The sequence below is a fragment of the Electrophorus electricus genome, chromosome 5 (assembly GCF_041902795.1).
Source record: "Electrophorus electricus isolate QZ-2024a chromosome 5, ASM4190279v1, whole genome shotgun sequence".
Classification (NCBI taxonomy): Eukaryota; Metazoa; Chordata; class Actinopteri; order Gymnotiformes; family Gymnotidae; genus Electrophorus; species Electrophorus electricus.
In genome coordinates, this window is record NC_137501.1 from 22,194,301 (window position 1) to 22,216,898 (window position 22,598).

Here is a 22,598-nt window from a genome sequence, read left to right on the forward strand (position 1 = left end):
TAATTTGTCAATTTTATTGTTTACTTTGTTGAATAACGGAACTTTACCTCAATTTATCTAAGAACAACTTATTCGTCACCATTAATTATGCAGCTGTGAGAAAAGGTCAGTGAAACCAAAACATATTAAAACACCTTTTCTTTTCACTCCTCAATCGATCTTGGTTTTTATGACTGATCTTTGACAGCAAAAAGTATCTGGAATCTGGCAAACATCAGCTTTATTTGCATCATGAATTGAAACTTGCATAGTGCATTTTTGGAGCCTGTGTCCACTAATGCATCTTCCACTATTTGGGTCATTGACATTTTATTTTATTGTTTGTTTTTTTCCTTTAGTTCATGTTGCATTTTGTACCATGTGTTCTTGTGGAAGAATATGCCATCCTACTAAGTGCTGTAAGTAGTTTGGATGAAAAGGTAGGCCTATTTGACCTGACTTGATGTGGAGATGGAGAAAGTTGCCAGCAAATAAGTCCTCCACTGACAAGCTTAAGTTGATTAAAATCTAAATAGATTCTTGAAATTGGAAAACTCAAGGCAACTTGCACATGGATGGATTTGTCTTTTTGAATTTCTCTCGGTGAATAAGTTAGGAATCCTTGGCTGTTCATATCTCAGGTGTTGATTAGCAACGCTGCAACTACCAACTGCTGTCACTTCTGTCTTTTCTTTCAAAAGTTCTTGAAGAGTCTGTCTTCAGTCAGATGTCTGTCTTTTGTAAACAGTATAAAGCATCACTGGAATGTAAATCTCACCAACATCAGCTTCTACATGTCCATGGTGCTGCATCACCAAATCAAAACTTTAGGATTTCCATAGAAGACACTTGGATCACTCTGACAATGCACGCAAACATGGGCTACCACAAGATTACCAAATATCATTCTTTACTCATATTCTTGATTTCAGTGGTTCAACATAGTTTCCACATCAGCAACATAACGGAAATCGAGCCTTTTTGTCTGTGTTTCACTGTATTCAAAGTCCACAGTGCTTTCAATTCCATGATAAAACAAGTCCAAAAATGTTTTGTCTTCTGTATTGCTAGATTCAGAGGGCAGAGTGCTTTCCATATATCACATCTCCTGTCTTTTTTTTGTAAGACATGATTTCCTTTTATATAACCTTACCTTGTCCAGCATCATCAGGACAGATTGGCAAGGCATTGACCTAATTGTGGCAACATCTGCTTTGTCTCATGTTTGTAATCTGGTCAAGTGACAGACATTTGCGATTTACAATAAGGTGTTTCAAGAAAACCCATAGTGCTTACTAATCATTACATTGTGGAAACTTCAAAACAATCCTTCTTTATTTTTCTAAATAGGTGATTTCAGAGTCCAGAATGCTTACCTTTACTCCATAACCAAGAAGACAATATGTTTGTACTGCTGGCTTCAGAATCCAGACCTTTCCATCAAGAAAGTAATAGGTCAGGTTTTTTCTTGTCGTAGAAGTAAGGTTACCTAAAGGAAGGAACAAAAATGAAGTGTGATGTCTTCGTATATTGATGGTGAATCATTTATCTTCCGTGAATTCTCTTTAGCTTAATGCCACCTATGATAGGATAATCAGCATTTAGTTTTCCAAAATCACAGGCATTTAAGAATTCCTCACAAAAGGTTAATCGAATCTGATCCATCAATACAGGCTGCAGCCATTAAAAAAACTTGTTACAAGAAAGTACATGCTAGCTGAAAGGAACAACAAGCATTCAATAGGTTCCACCAAGAGTTGAACTGGGATCACCAGAGTCAAGGACCAGATTGCTAACTATTACACTACAGAAACAAAAAAAAAAGCTTTTGCTCTTTTTGTATTGCTGTAATCACAACCGCATGTGTTGACTGTTACATCAATCAAAACAACAAAAATATGTTTTGTGTCTTCTGTATCGATGGATTCAGTGTCCGTAGTACTTGCAAATATATTATACAAATGTGTACAATATCTTTTGTGTCTTCAATTTTGCCAGATTCAGTGTCAAGCCTGCTTACAATCACAATCTGCAAACAACAAATCGAAGCTTTTTGTCTTGTGTTTCAGTGGATTCAGAGTCCACAGTGCTTTCAATTCCATCATAGAACAAGTTCAAAAATGTTTTGTCTTCTGTATTGCTAGATAAAGATGGCCTTGTGCTTTCTATATATCACATCTCCTGTCTTTTTTTTGTAAGACATGAGTTCCTTTTATATAACTTTACCTTGTTCAGCGTCATCAGCACACGGATTGGCAAGGCATTGACCTAATTTTGGCAACAACTGCTTTGTCTCATGTTTGTAATGTGGTCTAGTGACAGACATTTTTGAGATTTACAATAAGGTGTTTCAAGAAAACCCATATAATCTCAAAATGTCAGCCAGGTTTAGAAAGGTGCCACGGAGGCATGACGTCTGACAATATAAAATGAAAAGTGCTTACTAAGCATTACACTGTGGAATCTTCAAAACAAACCTTCTTCTATATAGCTGATTTCAGAGTCCACAATGCTTACCTTTACTCCATAACCAACAATACAATCTCTGTGTACTGGTGACTTCAGGACCCAGACTTTTCCGTTATGAAATTAACAGGCTCAGTTTTATATTGTCTCTGAAACAAGGTAACAGGCACTTCAACAGGTTCCACTGAGAGTCGAACTCAGAGTCCAGAGTGCTAACCATTACACCATGGAACCTTAACCAAACACCTGGGTGTCCTGTATTGCTGGATTCAGAATCAAGTGCTTATCCCATTACCTAATGGAAGGAACCAAAATGAAGTGTGATGTCTTGTATATTGATGGTGAATCATTTATCTTCCATGAATTCTCGTTAGCTTAATGCCAACTATGCTACGATAATCAGCATTTACTTTGCCAAAATCACAGGCATTTAAGAATTCCTCACAAAAGGTTAATCGAATCTGAGCCATCAATACAGGCTGCAGCCATTAAAAAAACTTGTTACAAGAAAGTACATGCTAGCTGAAAGGAACAACAAGCATTCAATAGGTTCCACCAAGAGTTGAACTGGGATCACCAAAGACAAGGTGCAGATTCCTAACTATTACACTACAGAAACAACAACAAAAAAATGCTTTTACTCATCTTGTATTGCTGTAATCACAACCACATGTGTATACTGTTACATCAAGCAAAACAACAAAAATATGTTTTGTGTCTTCTGTATCGCTGGATTCAGTGTCTGTACTACTTGCAAATATATTATACAAATGTTTAAAATATCTTTTGTGTCTTCAATTTTCCCAGATTCAGTGTCAAGCCTGCTTACAATTAAAATCTGCAAACAACAAATCGAACCTTTTTGTCTTGTGTTTCACTGGATTCAGAGTCCACAGTGCTTTCAATTCCACCATAGAACAAGTCCAAAAATGTTTTGTCTTCTGTATTGCTAGATAAAGAGGGCAGAGTGCTTTCTTTATATATCACATCTCCTGTCTTTTTTTTGTAAGACATGAGTTCCTTTTATATAACTTTACCTTGTCCAGTGTCATCAGCACACAGATTGGCAAGGCATTGACCTAATTTTGGCAACAATTGCTTTGTCTCATGTTTGTAATCTGGTCAAGTGACAAACATTTTTGAGATTTACAATAAATTGTTGCAAGAAAACCCATATAATCTCAAAATGTCAGCCAGGTTTAGAAAGGTGCCACGGAGGCATGACGTCTGACAATATAAAATGAAAAGTGCTTACTAAGCATTACACTGTGGAAACTTCAAAACAACCCTTCTTCTATATAGCTGATCCCAGAGTCCACAATGCTTACCTTTACTCCATAACCAACAATTCAATCTCTTTGTACTGGTGACTTCAGAACCCAGACTTTTCCATTATGAAATTAACAGGCTCAGTTTTATATTGTCTCTGAAACAAGGTAACAGGCACTTCAACAGGTTCCACTGAGAGTCGAACTCAGATGACTGGATTCAGAGTCCAAAGTGCTAACCATTACACCATGGAACCTTAACCAAACGCCTGGGTGTCCTGTATTGCTGGATTCAGAATCAAGTGCTTATCCCATTACCTAATGGAAGGAACCAAAATGAAGTGTGATGTCTTGTATATTGATTGTGAATCATTTATCTTCCGTGAATTCTCGTTAGCTTAATGCCAACTATGCTACGATAATCAGCATTTACTTTGCCAAAATCACAGGCATTTAAGAATTCCTCACAAAAGGTTAATCGAATCTGAGCCATCAATACAGGCTGCAGCCATTAAAAAAACTTGTTACAAGAAAGTACATGCTAGCTGAAAGGAACAACAAGCATTCAATAGGTTCCACCAAGAGTTGAACTGGGATCACCAAAGAATAGGTGCAGATTCCTAACTATTACACTACAGAAACAACAACAAAAAAATGCTTTTTCTCATCTTGTATTGCTGTAATCACAACAACATGTGTATACTGTTACATCAAGCAAAACAACAAAAATATGTTTTGTGTCTTCTGTATCGCTGGATTCAGTGTCTGTACTACTTGCAAATATATTATACAAATGTTTAAAATATCTTTTGTGTCTTCAATTTTCCCAGATTCAGTGTCAAGCCTGCTTACAATTAAAATCTGCAAACAACAAATCGAACCTTTTTGTCTTGTGTTTCACTGGATTCAGAGTCCACAGTGCTTTCAATTCCACCATAGAACAAGTCCAAAAATGTTTTGTCTTCTGTATTGCTAGATAAAGAGGGCAGAGTGCTTTCTTTATATATCACATCTCCTGTCTTTTTTTTGTAAGACATGAGTTCCTTTTATATAACTTTACCTTGTCCAGTGTCATCAGCACACAGATTGGCAAGGCATTGACCTAATTTTGGCAACAACTGCTTTGTCTCATGTTTGTAATCTGGTCAAGTGACAGACATTTTTGAGATTTACAATAAATTGTAGCAAGAAAACCCATATAATCTCAAAATGTCAGCCAGGTTTAGAAAGGTGCCACGGAGGCATGACGTCTGACAATATAAAATGAAAAGTGCTTACTGAGCATTACACTGTGGAAACTTCAAAACAACCCTTCTTCTATATAGCTGATTCCAGAGTCCACAATGCTTACCTTTACTCCATAACCAACAATACAATCTGTTTGTACTGGTGACTTCAGAACCCAGACTTTTCCATTATGAAATTAACAGGCTCAGTTTTATTTTGTCTCTGAAACAAGGTAACAGGGACTTCAACAGGTTCCACTGACAGTCGAACTCAGATGACTGGATTCAGAGTCCAGAGTGCTATCCATTACACCATGGAACCTTAACCAAGCACCTGGGTGTCCTGTATTGCTGGATTCAGAATCAAGTGCTTATCCCATTACCTAATGGAAGGAACCAAAATGAAGTGTGATGTCTTGTATATTGATGGTGAATCATTTATCTTCCGTGAATTCTCGTTAGCTTAATGCCAACTATGCTACGATAATCAGCATTTACTTAGCCAAAATCACAGGCATTTAAGAATTCCTCACAAAAGGTTAATCGAATCTGATACATCAATACAGGCTGCAGCCATTAAAAAAACTTTTTACAAGAAAGTACATGCTAGCTGAAAGGAACAACAAGCATTCAATAGATTCCACCAAGAGTTGAACTGGGATCACCAAAGACAAGGTGCAGATTCCTAACTATTACACTACAGAAACAACAACAAAAAAATGCTTTTATTCATCTTGTATTGCTGTAATCACAACCACATGTGTATACTGTTACATCAAGCAAAACAACAAAAATATGTTTTGTGTCTTCTGTATCGCTGGATTCAGTGTCTGTAGTACTTGCAAATATATTATACAAATGTTTAAAATATCTTTTTTGTCTTCAATTTTCGAAGATTCAGTGTCAATCCTGCTTACAATTAAAATCTGCAAACAACAAATCGAACCTTTTTGTCTTGTGTTTCACTGGATTCAGAGTCCACAGTGCTTTCAATTCCACCATAGAACAAGTCCAAAAATGTTTTGTCTTCTGTATTGCTAGATAAAGAGGGCAGAGTGCTTTCTTTATATATCACATCTCCTGTCTTTTTTTTGTAAGACATGAGTTCCTTTTATATAACTTTACCTTGTCCAGTGTCATCAGCACACAGATTGGCAAGGCATTGACCTAATTTTGGCAACAACTGCTTTGTCTCATGTTTGTAATCTGGTCAAGTGACAGACATTTTTGAGATTTACAATAAATTGTAGCAAGAAAACCCATATAATCTCAAAATGTCAGCCAGGTTTAGAAAGGTGCCACGGAGGCATGACGTCTGACAATATAAAATGAAAAGTGCTTACTAAGCATTACACTGTGGAAACTTCAAAACAACCCTTCTTCTATATAGCTGATTCCAGAGTCCACAATGCTTACCTTTACTCCATAACCAACAATACAATCTGTTTGTACTGGTGACTTCAGAACCCAGACTTTTCCATTATGAAATTAACAGGCTCAGTTTTATTTTGTCTCTGAAACAAGGTAACAGGGACTTCAACAGGTTCCACTGAGAGTCGAACTCAGATGACTGGATTCAGAGTCCAGAGTGCTAACCATTACACCATGGAACCTTAACCAAGCACCTGGGTGTCCTGTATTGCTGGATTCAGAATCAAGTGCTTATCCCATTACCTAATGGAAGGAACCAAAATGAAGTGTGATGTCTTGTATATTGATGGTGAATCATTTATCTTCCGTGAATTCTCGTTAGCTTAATGCCAACTATGCTACGATAATCAGCATTTACTTAGCCAAAATCACAGGCATTTAAGAATTCCTCACAAAAGGTTAATCGAATCTGATACATCAATACAGGCTGCAGCCATTAAAAAAACTTTTTACAAGAAAGTACATGCTAGCTGAAAGGAACAACAAGCATTCAATAGATTCCACCAAGAGTTGAACTGGGATCACCAAAGAATAGGTGCAGATTCCTAACTATTACACTACAGAAACAACAACAAAAAAATGCTTTTATTCATCTTGTATTGCTGTAATCACAACCACATGTGTATACTGTTACATCAAGCAAAACAACAAAAATATGTTTTGTGTCTTCTGTTTCGCTGGATTCAGTGTCTGTAGTACTTGCAAATATATTATACAAATGTTTAAAATATCTTTTGTGTCTTCAATTTTCGAAGATTCAGTGTCAAGCCTGCTTACAATTAAAATCTGCAAACAACAAATCGAACCTTTTTGTCTTGTGTTTCACTGGATTCAGAGTCCACAGTGCTTTCAATTCCACCATAGAACAAGTCCAAAAATGTTTTGTCTTCTGTATTGCTAGATAAAGAGGGCAGAGTGCTTTCTTTATATATCACATCTCCTGTCTTTTTTTTGTAAGACATGAGTTCCTTTTATATAACTTTACCTTGTCCAGTGTCATCAGCACACAGATTGGCAAGGCATTGACCTAATTTTGGCAACAACTGCTTTGTCTCATGTTTGTAATCTGGTCAAGTGACAGACATTTTTGAGATTTACAATAAATTGTAGCAAGAAAACCCATATAATCTGAAAATGTCAGCCAGGTTTAGAAAGGTGCCACGGAGGCATGACGTCTGACAATATAAAATGAAAAGTGCTTACTAAGCATTACACTGTGGAAACTTCAAAACAACCCTTCTTCTATATAGCTGATTCCAGAGTCCACAATGCTTACCTTTACTCCATAAGCAACAATACAATCTCTTTGTACTGGTGACTTCAGAACCCAGACTTTTCCATTATGAAATTAACAGGCTCAGTTTTATATTGTCTCTATAACAAGGTAACAGGCACTTCAACAGGTTCCACTGAGAGTCGAACTCAGATGACTGGATTCAGAGTCCAGAGTGCTAACCATTACACCATGGAACCTTAACCAATTACCTGGGTGTCCTGTATTGCTGGATTCAGAATCAAGTGCTTATCCCATTACCTAATGGAAGGAACCAAAATGAAGTGTGATGTCTTGTATATTGATGGTGAATCATTTATCTTCCATGAATTCTCGTTAGCTTAATGCCAACTATGCTACGATAATCAGCATTTACTTTGCCAAAATCACAGGCATTTAAGAATTCCTCACAAAAGGTTAATCGAATCTGATCCATCAATACAGGCTGCAGCCATTAAAAAAACTTTTTACAAGAAAGTACATGCTAGCTGAAAGGAACAACAAGCATTGAATAGGTTCCACCAAGAGTTGAACTGGGATCACCAAAGACAAGGTGCAGATTCCTAACTATTACACTACAGAAACAACAACAAAAAAATGCTTTTACTCATCTTGTATTGCTGTAATCACAACCACATGTGTATACTGTTACATCAAGCAAAACAACAAAAATATGTTTTGTGTCTTCTGTATCGCTGGATTCAGTGTCTGTATTACTTGCAAATATATTATACAAATGTTTAAAATATCTTTTGTGTCTTCAATTTTCCCAGATTCAGTGTCAAGCCTGCTTACAATTAAAATCTGCAAACAACAAATCGAACCTTTTTGTCTTGTGTTTCACTGGATTCAGAGTCCACAGTGCTTTCATTTCCACCATAGAACAAGTCCAAAAATGTTTTGTCTTCTGTATTGCTAGATAAAGAGGGCAGAGTGCTTTCTTTATATATCACATCTCCTGTCTTTTTTTTGTAAGACATGAGTTCCTTTTATATAACTTTACCTTGTCCAGTGTCATCAGCACACAGATTGGCAAGGCATTGACCTAATTTTGGCAACAACTGCTTTGTCTCATGTTTGTAATCTGGTCAAGTGACAGACATTTTTGAGATTTACAATAAATTGTAGCAAGAAAACCCATATAATCTCAAAATGTCAGCCAGGTTTAGAAAGGTGCCACGGAGGCATGACGTCTGACAATATAAAATGAAAAGTGCTTACTAAGCATTACACTGTGGAAACTTCAAAACAACCCTTCTTCTATATAGCTGATTCCAGAGTCCACAATGCTTACCTTTACTCCATAACCAACAATACAAACTGTTTGTACTCTTGACTTCAGAACCCAGACTTTTCCATTATGAAATTAACAGGCTCAGTTTTATTTTGTCTCTGAAACAAGGTAACAGGCACTTCAACAGGTTCCACTGAGAGTCGAACTCAGATGACTGGATTCAGAGTCCAGAGTGCTAACCATTACACCATGGAACCTTAACCAAGCACCTGGGTGTCCTGTATTGCTGGATTCAGAATCAAGTGCTTATCCAAATACCTAATGGAAGGAACCAAAATGAAGTGTGATGTCTTGTATATTGATGGTGAATCATTTATCTTCCGTGAATTCTCTTTAGCTTAATGCCAACTATGCTACGATAATCAGCATTTACTTTGCCAAAATCACAGGCATTTAAGAATTCCTCACAAAAGGTTAATCGAATCTGATCCATCAATACAGGCTGCAGCCATTAAAAAAACTTTTTACAAGAAAGTACATGCTAGCTGAAAGGAACAACAAGCATTCAATAGGTTCCACCAAGAGTTGAACTGGGATCACCAAAGACAAGGTGCAGATTCCTAACTATTACACTACAGAAACAACAACAAAAAAATGCTTTTACTCATCTTGTATTGCTGTAATCACAACCACATGTGTATACTGTTACATCAAGCAAAACAACAAAAATATGTTTTGTGTCTTCTGTATCGCTGGATTCAGTGTCTGTGGTACTTGCAAATATATTATACAAATGTTTAAAATATCTTTTGTGGTTTCAATTTTCCCAGATTCAGTGTCAAGCCTGCTTACAATTAAAATCTGCAAACAACAAATCGAACCTTTTTGTCTTTTGTTTCACTAGATTCAGAGTCCACAGTGCTTTCAATTCCACCATAGAACAAGTCCAAAAATGTTTTGTCTTCTGTATTGCTAGATAAAGAGGGCAGAGTGCTTTCTTTATATATCACATCTCCTGTCTTTTTTTTGTAAGACATGAGTTCCTTTTATATAACTTTACCTTGTCAAGTGTCATCAGCACACAGATTGGCAAGGCATTGACCTAATTTTGGCAACAACTGCTTTGTCTCATGTTTGAAATCTGGTCAAGTGACAGACATTTTTGAGATTTACAATAAATTGTAGCAAGAAAACCCATATAATCTGAAAATGTCAGCCAGGTTTAGAAAGGTGCCACGGAGGCATGACGTCTGACAATATAAAATGAAAAGTGCTTACTAAGCATTACACTGTGGAAACTTTAAAACAACCCTTCTTCTATATAGCTGATTCCAGAGTCCACAATGCTTACCTTTACTCCATAAGCAACAATACAATCTCTTTGTACTGGTGACTTCAGAACCAGACTTTTCCATTATGAAATTAATAGGCTCAGTTTTATTTTGTCTCTGAAACAAGGTAACAGGCACTTCAACAGGTTCCACTGAGAGTCAAACTCAGATGACTGGATTCAGAGTCCAGAGTGCTAACCATTACACCATGGAACCTTAACCAATCATCTGGGTGTCCTGTATTGCTGGATTCAGAATCAAGTGCTTATCCCATTACCTAATGGAAGGAACCAAAATGAAGTGTGATGTCTTGTATATTGATGGTGAATCATTTATCTTCCGTGAATTCTCATTAGCTTAATGCCAACTATGCTACGATAATCAGCATTTACTTTGCCAAAATCACAGGCATTTAAGAATTCCTCACAAAAGGTTAATCGAATCTGAGCCATCAATACAGGCTGCAGCCATTAAAAAAACTTGGTACAAGAAAGTACATGCTAGCTGAAAGGAACAACAAGCATTCAATAGGTTCCACCAAGAGTTGAACTGGGATCACCAAAGACAAGGTGCAGATTCCTAACTATTACACTACAGAAACAACAACAAAAAAATGCTTTTACTCATCTTGTATTGCTGTAATCACAACCACATGTGTATACTGTTACATCAAGCAAAACAACAAAAATATGTTTTGTGTCTTCTGTATCGCTGGATTCAGTGTCTGTAGTACTTGCAAATATATTATACAAATGTTTAAAATATCTTTTGTGTCTTCAATTTTCCCAGATTCAGTGTCAAGCCTGCTTACAATTAAAATCTGCAAACAACAAATCGAACCTTTTTGTCTTGTGTTTCACTGGATTCAGAGTCCACAGTGCTTTCAATTCCACCATAGAACAAGTCCAAAAATGTTTTGTCTTCTGTATTGCTAGATAAAGAGGGCAGAGTGCTTTCTTTATATATCACATCTCCTGTCTTTTTTTTGTAAGACATGAGTTCCTTTTATATAACTTTACCTTGTCCAGTGTCATCAGCACACAGATTGGCAAGGCATTGACCTAATTTTGGCAACAACTGCTTTGTCTCATGTTTGTAATCTGGTCAAGTGACAGACATTTTTGAGATTTACAATAAATTGTAGCAAGAAAACCCATATAATCTCAAAATGTCAGCCAGGTTTAGAAAGGTGCCACGGAGGCATGACGTCTGACAATATAAAATGAAAAGTGCTTACTAAGCATTACACTGTGGAAACTTCAAAACAACCCTTCTTCTATATAGCTGATTCCAGAGTCCACAATGCTTACCTTTACTCCACAACCAACAATACAATCTGTTTGTACTGGTGACTTCAGAACCCAGACTTTTCCATTATGAAATTAACAGGCTCAGTTTTATTTTGTCTCTGAAACAAGGTAACAGGCACTTCAACAGGTTCCACTGAGAGTCGAACTCAGATGACTGGATTCAGAGTCCAGAGTGCTAACCATTACACCATGGAAGCTTAACCAAGCACCTGGGTGTCCTGTATTGCTGGATTCAGAATCAAGTGCTTATCCAAATACCTAATGGAAGGAACCAAAATGAAGTGTGATGTCTTGTATATTGATGGTGAATCATTTATCTTCCGTGAATTCTCTTTAGCTTAATGCCAACTATGCTACGATAATCAGCATTTACTTTGCCAAAATCACAGGCATTTAAGAATTCCTCACAAAAGGTTAATCGAATCTGATCCATCAATACAGGCTGCAGCCATTAAAAATACTTTTTACAAGAAAGTACATGCTAGCTGAAAGGAACAACAAGCATTCAATAGTTTCCACCAAGAGTTGAACTGGGATCACCAAAGACAAGGTGCAGATTCCTAACTATTACACTACAGAAACAACAACAAAAAAATGCTTTTACTCATCTTGTATTGCTGTAATCACAACCACATGTGTATACTGTTACATCAAGCAAAACAACAAAAATATGTTTTGTGTCTTCTGTATCGCTGGATTCAGTGTCTGTGGTACTTGCAAATATATTATACAAATGTTTAAAATATCTTTTGTGGCTTCAATTTTCCCAGATTCAGTGTCAAGCCTGCTTACAATTAAAATCTGCAAACAACAAATCGAACCTTTTTGTCTTTTGTTTCACTAGATTCAGAGTCCACAGTGCTTTCAATTCCACCATAGAACAAGTCCAAAAATGTTTTGTCTTCTGTATTGCTAGATAAAGAGGGCAGAGTGCTTTCTTTATATATCACATCTCCTGTCTTTTTTTTGTAAGACATGAGTTCCTTTTATATAACTTTACCTTGTCCAGTGTCATCAGCACACAGATTGGCAAGGCATTGACCTAATTTTGGCAACAACTGCTTTGTCTCATGTTTGTAATCTGGTCAAGTGACAGACATTTTTGAGATTTACAATAAGTTGTAGCAAGAAAACCCATATAATCTCAAAATGTCAGCCAGGTTTAGAAAGGTGCCACGGAGGCATGACGTCTGACAATATAAAATGAAAAGTGCTTACTAAGCATTACACTGTGGAATCTTCAAAACAACCCTTCTTCTATATATCTGATTTCAGAGTCCACAATGCTTACCTTTACTCCATAACCAACAATACAATATGTTTGTACTGGTGACTTCAGACTTTTCCATTATGAAATTAACAGGCTCAGTTTTATATTGTCTCTGAAACAAGGTAACAGGCACTTCAACAGGTTCCACTGAGAGTCGAACTCAGATGACTGGATTCAGAGTCCAGAGTGCTAAACATTACACCATGTAACCTTAATGAAACACCTGGGTGTCCTGTATTGCTGGATTCAGAATCAAGTGCTTATCCCATTACCTAATGGAAGGAACCAAAATGAAGTGTGATGTCTTGTATATTGATGGTGAATCATTTATCTTCCGTGAATTCTCGTTAGCTTAATGCCAACTATGCTACGATAATCAGCATTTACTTTGCCAAAATCACAGGCATTTAAGAATTCCTCACAAAAGGTTAATCGAATCTGATCCATCAATACAGGCTGCAGCCATTAAAAAAACTTTTTACAAGAAAGTACATGCTAGCTGAAAGGAACAACAAGCATTGAATAGGTTCCACCAAGAGTTGAACTGGGATCACCAAAGACAAGGTGCAGATTCCTAACTATTACACTACAGAAACAACAACAAAAAAATGCTTTTACTCATCTTGTATTGCTGTAATCACAACCACATGTGTATACTGTTACATCAAGCAAAACAACATAAATATGTTTTGTGTCTTCTGTATCGCTGGATTCAGTGTCTGTAGTACTTGCAAATATATTATACAAATGTTTAAAATATCTTTTGTGTCTTCAATTTTCCCAGATTCAGTGTCAAGCCTGCTTACAATTAAAATCTGCAAACAACAAATCGAACATTTTTGTCTTGTGTTTCACTGGATTCAGAGTCCACAGTGCTTTCAATTCCACCATAGAACAAGTCCAAAAATGTTTTGTCTTCTGTATTGCTAGATAAAGAGGGCAGAGTGCTTTCTTTATATATCACATCTCCTGTCTTTTTTTTTGTAAGACATTAGTTCCTTTTATATAACTTTACCTTGTCAAGTGTCATCAGCACACAGATTGGCAAGGCATTGACCTAATTTTGGCAACAACTGCTTTGTCTCATGTTTGTAATCTGGTCAAGTGACAGACATTTTTGAGATTTACAATAAATTGTAGCAAGAAAACCCATATAATCTGAAAATGTCAGCCAGGTTTAGAAAGGTGTCACGGAGGCATGACGTCTGACAATATAAAATGAAAAGTGCTTACTAAGCATTACACTGTGGAAACTTCAAAACAACCCTTCTTCTATATAGCTGATTCTAGAGTCCACAATGCTTACCTTTACTCCATAACCAACGATACAATCTCTTTGTACTCTTGACTTCAGAACCCAGACTTTTCCATTCTGAAATTAACAGGCTCAGTTTTATTTTGTCTCTGAAACAAGGTAACAGGCACTTCAACAGGTTCCACTGAGAGTCGAACTCAGATGACTGGAGTCAGAGTCCAGAGTGCTAACCATTACACCATGGAACCTTAACCAAGTTCCTGGGTGTCCTGTATTGCTGGATTCAGAATCAAGTGCTTATCCCATTACCTAATGGAAGGAACCAAAATGAAGTGTGATGTCTTGTATATTGATGGTGAATCATTTATCTTCCGTGAATTCTCGTTAGCTTAATGCCAACTATGCTACGATAATCAGCATTTACTTTGCCAAAATCACAGGCATTTAAGAATTCCTCACAAAAGGTTAATCGAATCTGATCCATCAATACAGGCTGCAGCCATTAAAAAAACTTTTTACAAGAAAGTACATGCTAGCTGAAAGGAACAACAAGCATTGAATAGGTTCCACCAAGAGTTGAACTGGGATCACCAAAGACAAGGTGCAGATTCCTAACTATTACACTACAGAAACAACAACAAAAAAATGCTTTTACTCATCTTGTATTGCTGTAATCACAACCACATGTGTATACTGTTACATCAAGCAAAACAACATAAATATGTTTTGTGTCTTCTGTATCGCTGGATTCAGTGTCTGTAGTACTTGCAAATATATTATACAAATGTTTAAAATATCTTTTGTGTCTTCAATTTTCCCAGATTCAGTGTCAAGCCTGCTTACAATTAAAATCTGCAAACAACAAATCGAACATTTTTGTCTTGTGTTTCACTGGATTCAGAGTCCACAGTGCTTTCAATTCCACCATAGAACAAGTCCAAAAATGTTTTGTCTTCTGTATTGCTAGATAAAGAGGGCAGAGTGCTTTCTTTATATATCACATCTCCTGTCTTTTTTTTGTAAGACATGAGTTCCTTTTATATAACTTTACCTTGTCCAGTGTCATCAGCACACAGATTGGCAAGGCATTGACCTAATTTTGGCAACAACTGCTTTGTCTCATGTTTGTAATCTGGTCAAGTGACAGACATTTTTGAGATTTACAATAAGTTGTAGCAAGAAAACCCATATAATCTCAAAATGTCAGCCAGGTTTAGAAAGGTGCCACGGAGGCATGACGTCTGACAATATAAAATGAAAAGTGCTTACTAAGCATTACACTGTGGAATCTTCAAAACAACCCTTCTTCTATATATCTGATTTCAGAGTCCACAATGCTTACCTTTACTCCATAACCAACAATACAATATGTTTGTACTGGTGACTTCAGACTTTTCCATTATGAAATTAACAGGCTCAGTTTTATATTGTCTCTGAAACAAGGTAACAGGCACTTCAACAGGTTCCACTGAGAGTCGAACTCAGATGACTGGATTCAGAGTCCAGAGTGCTAAACATTACACCATGTAACCTTAATGAAACACCTGGGTGTCCTGTATTGCTGGATTCAGAATCAAGTGCTTATCCCATTACCTAATGGAAGGAACCAAAATGAAGTGTGATGTCTTGTATATTGATGGTGAATCATTTATCTTCCGTGAATTCTCGTTAGCTTAATGCCAACTATGCTACGATAATCAGCATTTACTTTGCCAAAATCACAGGCATTTAAGAATTCCTCACAAAAGGTTAATCGAATCTGATCCATCAATACAGGCTGCAGCCATTAAAAAAACTTTTTACAAGAAAGTACATGCTAGCTGAAAGGAACAACAAGCATTGAATAGGTTCCACCAAGAGTTGAACTGGGATCACCAAAGACAAGGTGCAGATTCCTAACTATTACACTACAGAAACAACAACAAAAAAATGCTTTTACTCATCTTGTATTGCTGTAATCACAACCACATGTGTATACTGTTACATCAAGCAAAACAACATAAATATGTTTTGTGTCTTCTGTATCGCTGGATTCAGTGTCTGTAGTACTTGCAAATATATTATACAAATGTTTAAAATATCTTTTGTGTCTTCAATTTTCCCAGATTCAGTGTCAAGCCTGCTTACAATTAAAATCTGCAAACAACAAATCGAACATTTTTGTCTTGTGTTTCACTGGATTCAGAGTCCACAGTGCTTTCAATTCCACCATAGAACAAGTCCAAAAATGTTTTGTCTTCTGTATTGCTAGATAAAGAGGGCAGAGTGCTTTCTTTATATATCACATCTCCTGTCTTTTTTTTTGTAAGACATTAGTTCCTTTTATATAACTTTACCTTGTCAAGTGTCATCAGCACACAGATTGGCAAGGCATTGACCTAATTTTGGCAACAACTGCTTTGTCTCATGTTTGTAATCTGGTCAAGTGACAGACATTTTTGAGATTTACAATAAATTGTAGCAAGAAAACCCATATAATCTGAAAATGTCAGCCAGGTTTAGAAAGGTGTCACGGAGGCATGACGTCTGACAATATAAAATGAAAAGTGCTTACTAAGCATTACACTGTGGAAACTTCAAAACAACCCTTCTTCTATATAGCTGATTCTAGAGTCCACAATGCTTACCTTTACTCCATAACCAACGATACAATCTCTTTGTACTCTTGACTTCAGAACCCAGACTTTTCCATTCTGAAATTAACAGGCTCAGTTTTATTTTGTCTCTGAAACAAGGTAACAGGCACTTCAACAGGTTCCACTGAGAGTCGAACTCAGATGACTGGAGTCAGAGTCCAGAGTGCTAACCATTACACCATGGAACCTTAACCAAGTTCCTGGGTGTCCTGTATTGCTGGATTCAGAATCAAGTGCTTATCCCATTACCTAATGGAAGGAACCAAAATGAAGTGTGATGTCTTGTATATTGATGGTGAATCATTTATCTTCCGTGAATTCTCTTTAGCTTAATGCCAACTATGCTACGATAATCAGCATTTACTTTGCCAAAATCACAGGCATTTAAGAATTCCTCACAAAAGGTTAATCGAATCTGATCCATCAATACAGGCTGCAGCCATTAAAAAAACTTGTTACAAGAAAGTACATGCTAGCTGAAAGGAACAACAAGCATTCACAAGGTTCCACCAAGAGTTGAACTGGGATCACCAAAGACAAGGTGCAGATTCCTAACTATTACACTACAGAAACAACAACAAAAAAATGCTTTTACTCATCTTGTATTGCTGTAATCACAACCACATGTGTATACTGTTACATCAAGCAAAACAACATAAATATGTTTTGTGTCTTCTGTATCGCTGGATTCAGTGTCTGTAGTACTTGCAAATATATTATACAAATGTTTAAAATATCTTTTGTGTCTTCAATTTTCCCAGATTCAGTGTCAAGCCTGCTTACAATTAAAATCTGCAAACAACAAATCGAACATTTTTGTCTTGTGTTTCACTGGATTCAGAGTCCACAGTGCTTTCAATTCCACCATAGAACAAGTCCAAAAATGTTTTGTCTTCTGTATTGCTAGATAAAGAGGGCAGAGTGCTTTCTTTATATATCACATCTCCTGTCTTTTTTTTTGTAAGACATTAGTTCCTTTTATATAACTTTACCTTGTCAAGTGTCATCAGCACACAGATTGGCAAGGCATTGACCTAATTTTGGCAACAACTGCTTTGTCTCATGTTTGAAATCTGGTCAAGTGACAGACATTTTTGAGATTTACAATAAATTGTAGCAAGAAAACCCATATAATCTGAAAATGTCAGCCAGGTTTAGAAAGGTGTCACGGAGGCATGACGTCTGACAATATAAAATGAAAAGTGCTTACTAAGCATTACACTGTGGAAACTTCAAAACAACCCTTCTTCTATATAGCTGATTCTAGAGTCCACAATGCTTACCTTTACTCCATAACCAACGATACAATCTCTTTGTACTCTTGACTTCAGAACCCAGACTTTTCCATTCTGAAATTAACAGGCTCAGTTTTATTTTGTCTCTGAAACAAGGTAACAGGCACTTCAACAGGTTCCACTGAGAGTCGAACTCAGATGACTGGAGTCAGAGTCCAGAGTGCTAACCATTACACCATGGAACCTTAACCAAGTTCCTGGGTGTCCTGTATTGCTGGATTCAGAATCAAGTGCTTATCCCATTACCTAATGGAAGGAACCAAAATGAAGTGTGATGTCTTGTATATTGATGGTGAATCATTTATCTTCCGTGAATTCTCTTTAGCTTAATGCCAACTATGCTACGATAATCAGCATTTCCTTTGCCAAAATCACAGGCATTTAAGAATTCCTCACAAAAGGTTAATCGAATCTGATCCATCAATACAGGCTGCAGCCATTAAAAAAACTTGTTACAAGAAAGTACATGCTAGCTGAAAGGAACAACAAGCATTCACAAGGTTCCACCAAGAGTTGAACTGGGATCACCAAAGACAAGGTGCAGATTCCTAACTATTACACTACAGAAACAACAGCAAAAAAATGCTTTTACTCATCTTGTATTGCTGTAATCACAACCACATGTGTATACTGTTACATCAAGCAAAACAACATAAATATGTTTTGTGTCTTCTGTATCGCTGGATTCAGTGTCTGTAGTACTTGCAAATATATTATACAAATGTTTAAAATATCTTTTGTGTCTTCAATTTTCCCAGATTCAGTGTCAAGCCTGCTTACAATTAAAATCTGCAAACAACAAATCGAACATTTTTGTCTTGTGTTTCACTGGATTCAGAGTCCACAGTGCTTTCAATTCCACCATAGAACAAGTCCAAAAATGTTTTGTCTTCTGTATTGCTAGATAAAGAGGGCAGAGTGCTTTCTTTATATATCACATCTCCTGTCTTTTTTTTTGTAAGACATTAGTTCCTTTTATATAACTTTACCTTGTCAAGTGTCATCAGCACACAGATTGGCAAGGCATTGACCTAATTTTGGCAACAACTGCTTTGTCTCATGTTTGAAATCTGGTCAAGTGACAGACATTTTTGAGATTTACAATAAATTGTAGCAAGAAAACCCATATAATCTGAAAATGTCAGCCAGGTTTAGAAAGGTGTCACGGAGGCATGACGTCTGACAATATAAAATGAAAAGTGCTTACTAAGCATTACACTGTGGAAACTTCAAAACAACCCTTCTTCTATATAGCTGATTCTAGAGTCCACAATGCTTACCTTTACTCCATAACCAACGATACAATCTCTTTGTACTCTTGACTTCAGAACCCAGACTTTTCCATTCTGAAATTAACAGGCTCAGTTTTATTTTGTCTCTGAAACAAGGTAACAGGCACTTCAACAGGTTCCACTGAGAGTCGAACTCAGATGACTGGAGTCAGAGTCCAGAGTGCTAACCATTACACCATGGAACCTTAACCAAGTTCCTGGGTGTCCTGTATTGCTGGATTCAGAATCAAGTGCTTATCCCATTACCTAATGGAAGGAACCAAAATGAAGTGTGATGTCTTGTATATTGATGGTGAATCATTTATCTTCCGTGAATTCTCTTTAGCTTAATGCCAACTATGCTACGATAATCAGCATTTACTTTGCCAAAATCACAGGCATTTAAGAATTCCTCACAAAAGGTTAATCGAATCTGATCCATCAATACAGGCTGCAGCCATTAAAAAAACTTGTTACAAGAAAGTACATGCTAGCTGAAAGGAACAACAAGCATTCACAAGGTTCCACCAAGAGTTGAACTGGGATCACCAAAGACAAGGTGCAGATTCCTAACTATTACACTACAGAAACAACAACAAAAAAATGCTTTTACTCATCTTGTATTGCTGTAATCACAACCACATGTGTATACTGTTACATCAAGCAAAACAACAAAAATATGTTTTGTGTCTTCTGTATCGCTGGATTCAGTGTCTGTGGTACTTGCAAATATATTATACAAATGTTTAAAATATCTTTTGTGGCTTCAATTTTCCCAGATTCAGTGTCAAGCCTGCTTACAATTAAAATCTGCAAACAACAAATCGAACCTTTTTGTCTTTTGTTTCACTAGATTCAGAGTCCACAGTGCTTTCAATTCCACCATAGAACAAGTCCAAAAATGTTTTGTCTTCTGTATTGCTAGATAAAGAGGGCAGAGTGCTTTCTTTATATATCACATCTCCTGTCTTTTTTTTGTAAGACATGAGTTCCTTTTATATAACTTTACCTTGTCCAGTGTCATCAGCACACAGATTGGCAAGGCATTGACCTAATTTTGGCAACAACTGCTTTGTCTCATGTTTGTAATCTGGTCAAGTGACAGACATTTTTGAGATTTACAATAAGTTGTAGCAAGAAAACCCATATAATCTCAAAATGTCAGCCAGGTTTAGAAAGGTGCCACGGAGGCATGACGTCTGACAATATAAAATGAAAAGTGCTTACTAAGCATTACACTGTGGAATCTTCAAAACAACCCTTCTTCTATATATCTGATTTCAGAGTCCACAATACTTATCTTCACTCCATAACCAACAATACAATCTGTTTGTACTGGTGACTTCAGAATCCAGACTTTTCCATTATGAAATTAACAGGCTCAGTTTTATTTTGTCTCTGAAACAAGGTAACAGGCACTTCAACAGTTTCCACTGAAAGTCAAACTCAGATGAGTGGATTCAGAGTCCAGAGTGCTAACCAATACACCATGGAACCTTAACCAAGTTCCTGGGTGTCCTGTATTGCTGGATTCAGAATCAAGTGCTTATCCCATTACCTAATGGAAGGAACCAAAATGAAGTGTGATGTCTTGTATATTGATGGTGAATCATTTATCTTCCGTGAATTCTCATTAGCTTAATGCCAACTATGCTACGATAATCAGCATTTACTTTGCCAAAATCACAGGCATTTAAGAATTCCTCACAAAAGGTTAATCGAATCTGAGCCATCAATACAGGCTGCAGCCATTAAAAAAACTTGTTACAAGAAAGTACATGCTAGCTGAAAGGAACAACAAGCATTCAATAGGTTCCACCAAGAGTTGAACTGGGATCACCAAAGAATAGGTGCAGATTCTTAACTATTACACTACAGAAACAACAACAAAAAAATGCTTTTACTCATCTTGTATTGCTGTAATCACAACCACATGTGTATACTGTTACATCAAGCAAAACAACAAAAATATGTTTTGTGTCTTCTGTATCGCTGGATTCAGTGTCTGTACTACTTGCAAATATATTATACAAATGTTTAAAATATCTTTTGTGGCTTCAATTTTCCCAGATTCAGTGTCAAGCCTGCTTACAATTAAAATCTGCAAACAACAAATCGAACCTTTTTGTCTTGTGTTTCACTGGATTCAGAGTCCACAGTGCTTTCAATTCCACCATAGAACAAGTCCAAAAATGTTTTGTCTTCTGTATTGCTAGATAAAGAGGGCAGAGTGCTTTCTTTATATATCACATCTCCTGTCTTTTTTTTGTAAGACATGAGTTCCTTTTATATAACTTTACCTTGTCCAGTGTCATCAGCACACAGATTGGCAAGGCATTGACCTAATTTTGGCAACAACTGCTTTGTCTCATGTTTGTAATCTGGTCAAGTGACAGACATTTTTGAGATTTACAATAAGTTGTAGCAAGAAAACCCATATAATCTCAAAATGTCAGCCAGGTTTAGAAAGGTGCCACGGAGGCATGACGTCTGACAATATAAAATGAAAAGTGCTTACTAAGCATTACACTGTGGAATCTTCAAAACAACCCTTCTTCTATATATCTGATTTCAGAGTCCACAATACTTATCTTCACTCCATAACCAACAATACAATCTGTTTGTACTGGTGACTTCAGAATCCAGACTTTTCCATTATGAAATTAACAGGCTCAGTTTTATTTTGTCTCTGAAACAAGGTAACAGGCACTTCAACAGTTTCCACTGAAAGTCAAACTCAGATGAGTGGATTCAGAGTCCAGAGTGCTAACCAATACACCATGGAACCTTAACCAAGTTCCTGGGTGTCCTGTATTGCTGGATTCAGAATCAAGTGCTTATCCCATTACCTAATGGAAGGAACCAAAATGAAGTGTGATGTCTTGTATATTGATGGTGAATCATTTATCTTCCGTGAATTCTCTTTAGCTTAATGCCAACTATGCTACGATAATCAGCATTTACTTTGCCAAAAGCACAGGCATTTAAGAATTCCTCACAAAAGGTTAATCGAATCTGATCCATCAATACAGGCTGCAGCCATTAAAAAAACTTGTTACAAGAAAGTACATGCTAGCTGAAAGGAACAACAAGCATTCACAAGGTTCCACCAAGAGTTGAACTGGGATCACCAAAGACAAGGTGCAGATTCCTAACTATTACACTACAGAAACAACAACAAAAAAATGCTTTTACTCATCTTGTATTGCTGTAATCACAACCACATGTGTATACTGTTACATCAAGCAAAACAACAAAAATATGTTTTGTGTCTTCTGTATCGCTGGATTCAGTGTCTGTAGTACTTGCAAATATATTATACAAATGTTTAAAATATCTTTTGTGTCTTCAAT

At 36.6% G+C, this 22,598-nt stretch overlaps 10 non-coding genes across 10 annotated transcripts; all 10 read right to left on the reverse strand.

Moving 5' to 3' along the window:
• Positions 1–3,898: 3,898 nt before the first annotated feature.
• trnaq-cug (transfer RNA glutamine (anticodon CUG)) lies at positions 3,899–3,970 on the reverse strand. The gene has a single exon. It is a non-coding gene; the product is annotated as a tRNA-Gln (tRNA).
• Positions 3,971–6,480: 2,510 nt separating this feature from the next.
• On the reverse strand, positions 6,481–6,552 carry trnaq-cug (transfer RNA glutamine (anticodon CUG)). The gene has a single exon. It is a non-coding gene; the product is annotated as a tRNA-Gln (tRNA).
• Positions 6,553–7,771: 1,219 nt separating this feature from the next.
• trnaq-cug (transfer RNA glutamine (anticodon CUG)) lies at positions 7,772–7,843 on the reverse strand. Its single transcript has one exon. It is a non-coding gene; the product is annotated as a tRNA-Gln (tRNA).
• Positions 7,844–9,062: 1,219 nt separating this feature from the next.
• trnaq-cug (transfer RNA glutamine (anticodon CUG)) lies at positions 9,063–9,134 on the reverse strand. The gene has a single exon. It is a non-coding gene; the product is annotated as a tRNA-Gln (tRNA).
• A 1,218-nt stretch (positions 9,135–10,352) lies between these two features.
• On the reverse strand, positions 10,353–10,424 carry trnaq-cug (transfer RNA glutamine (anticodon CUG)). Its single transcript has one exon. It is a non-coding gene; the product is annotated as a tRNA-Gln (tRNA).
• Positions 10,425–11,643: 1,219 nt separating this feature from the next.
• Positions 11,644–11,715, reverse strand: trnaq-cug (transfer RNA glutamine (anticodon CUG)). The gene has a single exon. It is a non-coding gene; the product is annotated as a tRNA-Gln (tRNA).
• A 2,504-nt stretch (positions 11,716–14,219) lies between these two features.
• On the reverse strand, positions 14,220–14,291 carry trnaq-cug (transfer RNA glutamine (anticodon CUG)). Its single transcript has one exon. It is a non-coding gene; the product is annotated as a tRNA-Gln (tRNA).
• Positions 14,292–16,795: 2,504 nt separating this feature from the next.
• Positions 16,796–16,867, reverse strand: trnaq-cug (transfer RNA glutamine (anticodon CUG)). The gene has a single exon. It is a non-coding gene; the product is annotated as a tRNA-Gln (tRNA).
• Positions 16,868–18,087: 1,220 nt separating this feature from the next.
• Positions 18,088–18,159, reverse strand: trnaq-cug (transfer RNA glutamine (anticodon CUG)). The gene has a single exon. It is a non-coding gene; the product is annotated as a tRNA-Gln (tRNA).
• A 1,220-nt stretch (positions 18,160–19,379) lies between these two features.
• Positions 19,380–19,451, reverse strand: trnaq-cug (transfer RNA glutamine (anticodon CUG)). The gene has a single exon. It is a non-coding gene; the product is annotated as a tRNA-Gln (tRNA).
• Between the last annotated feature and the right edge of the window lie 3,147 nt (positions 19,452–22,598).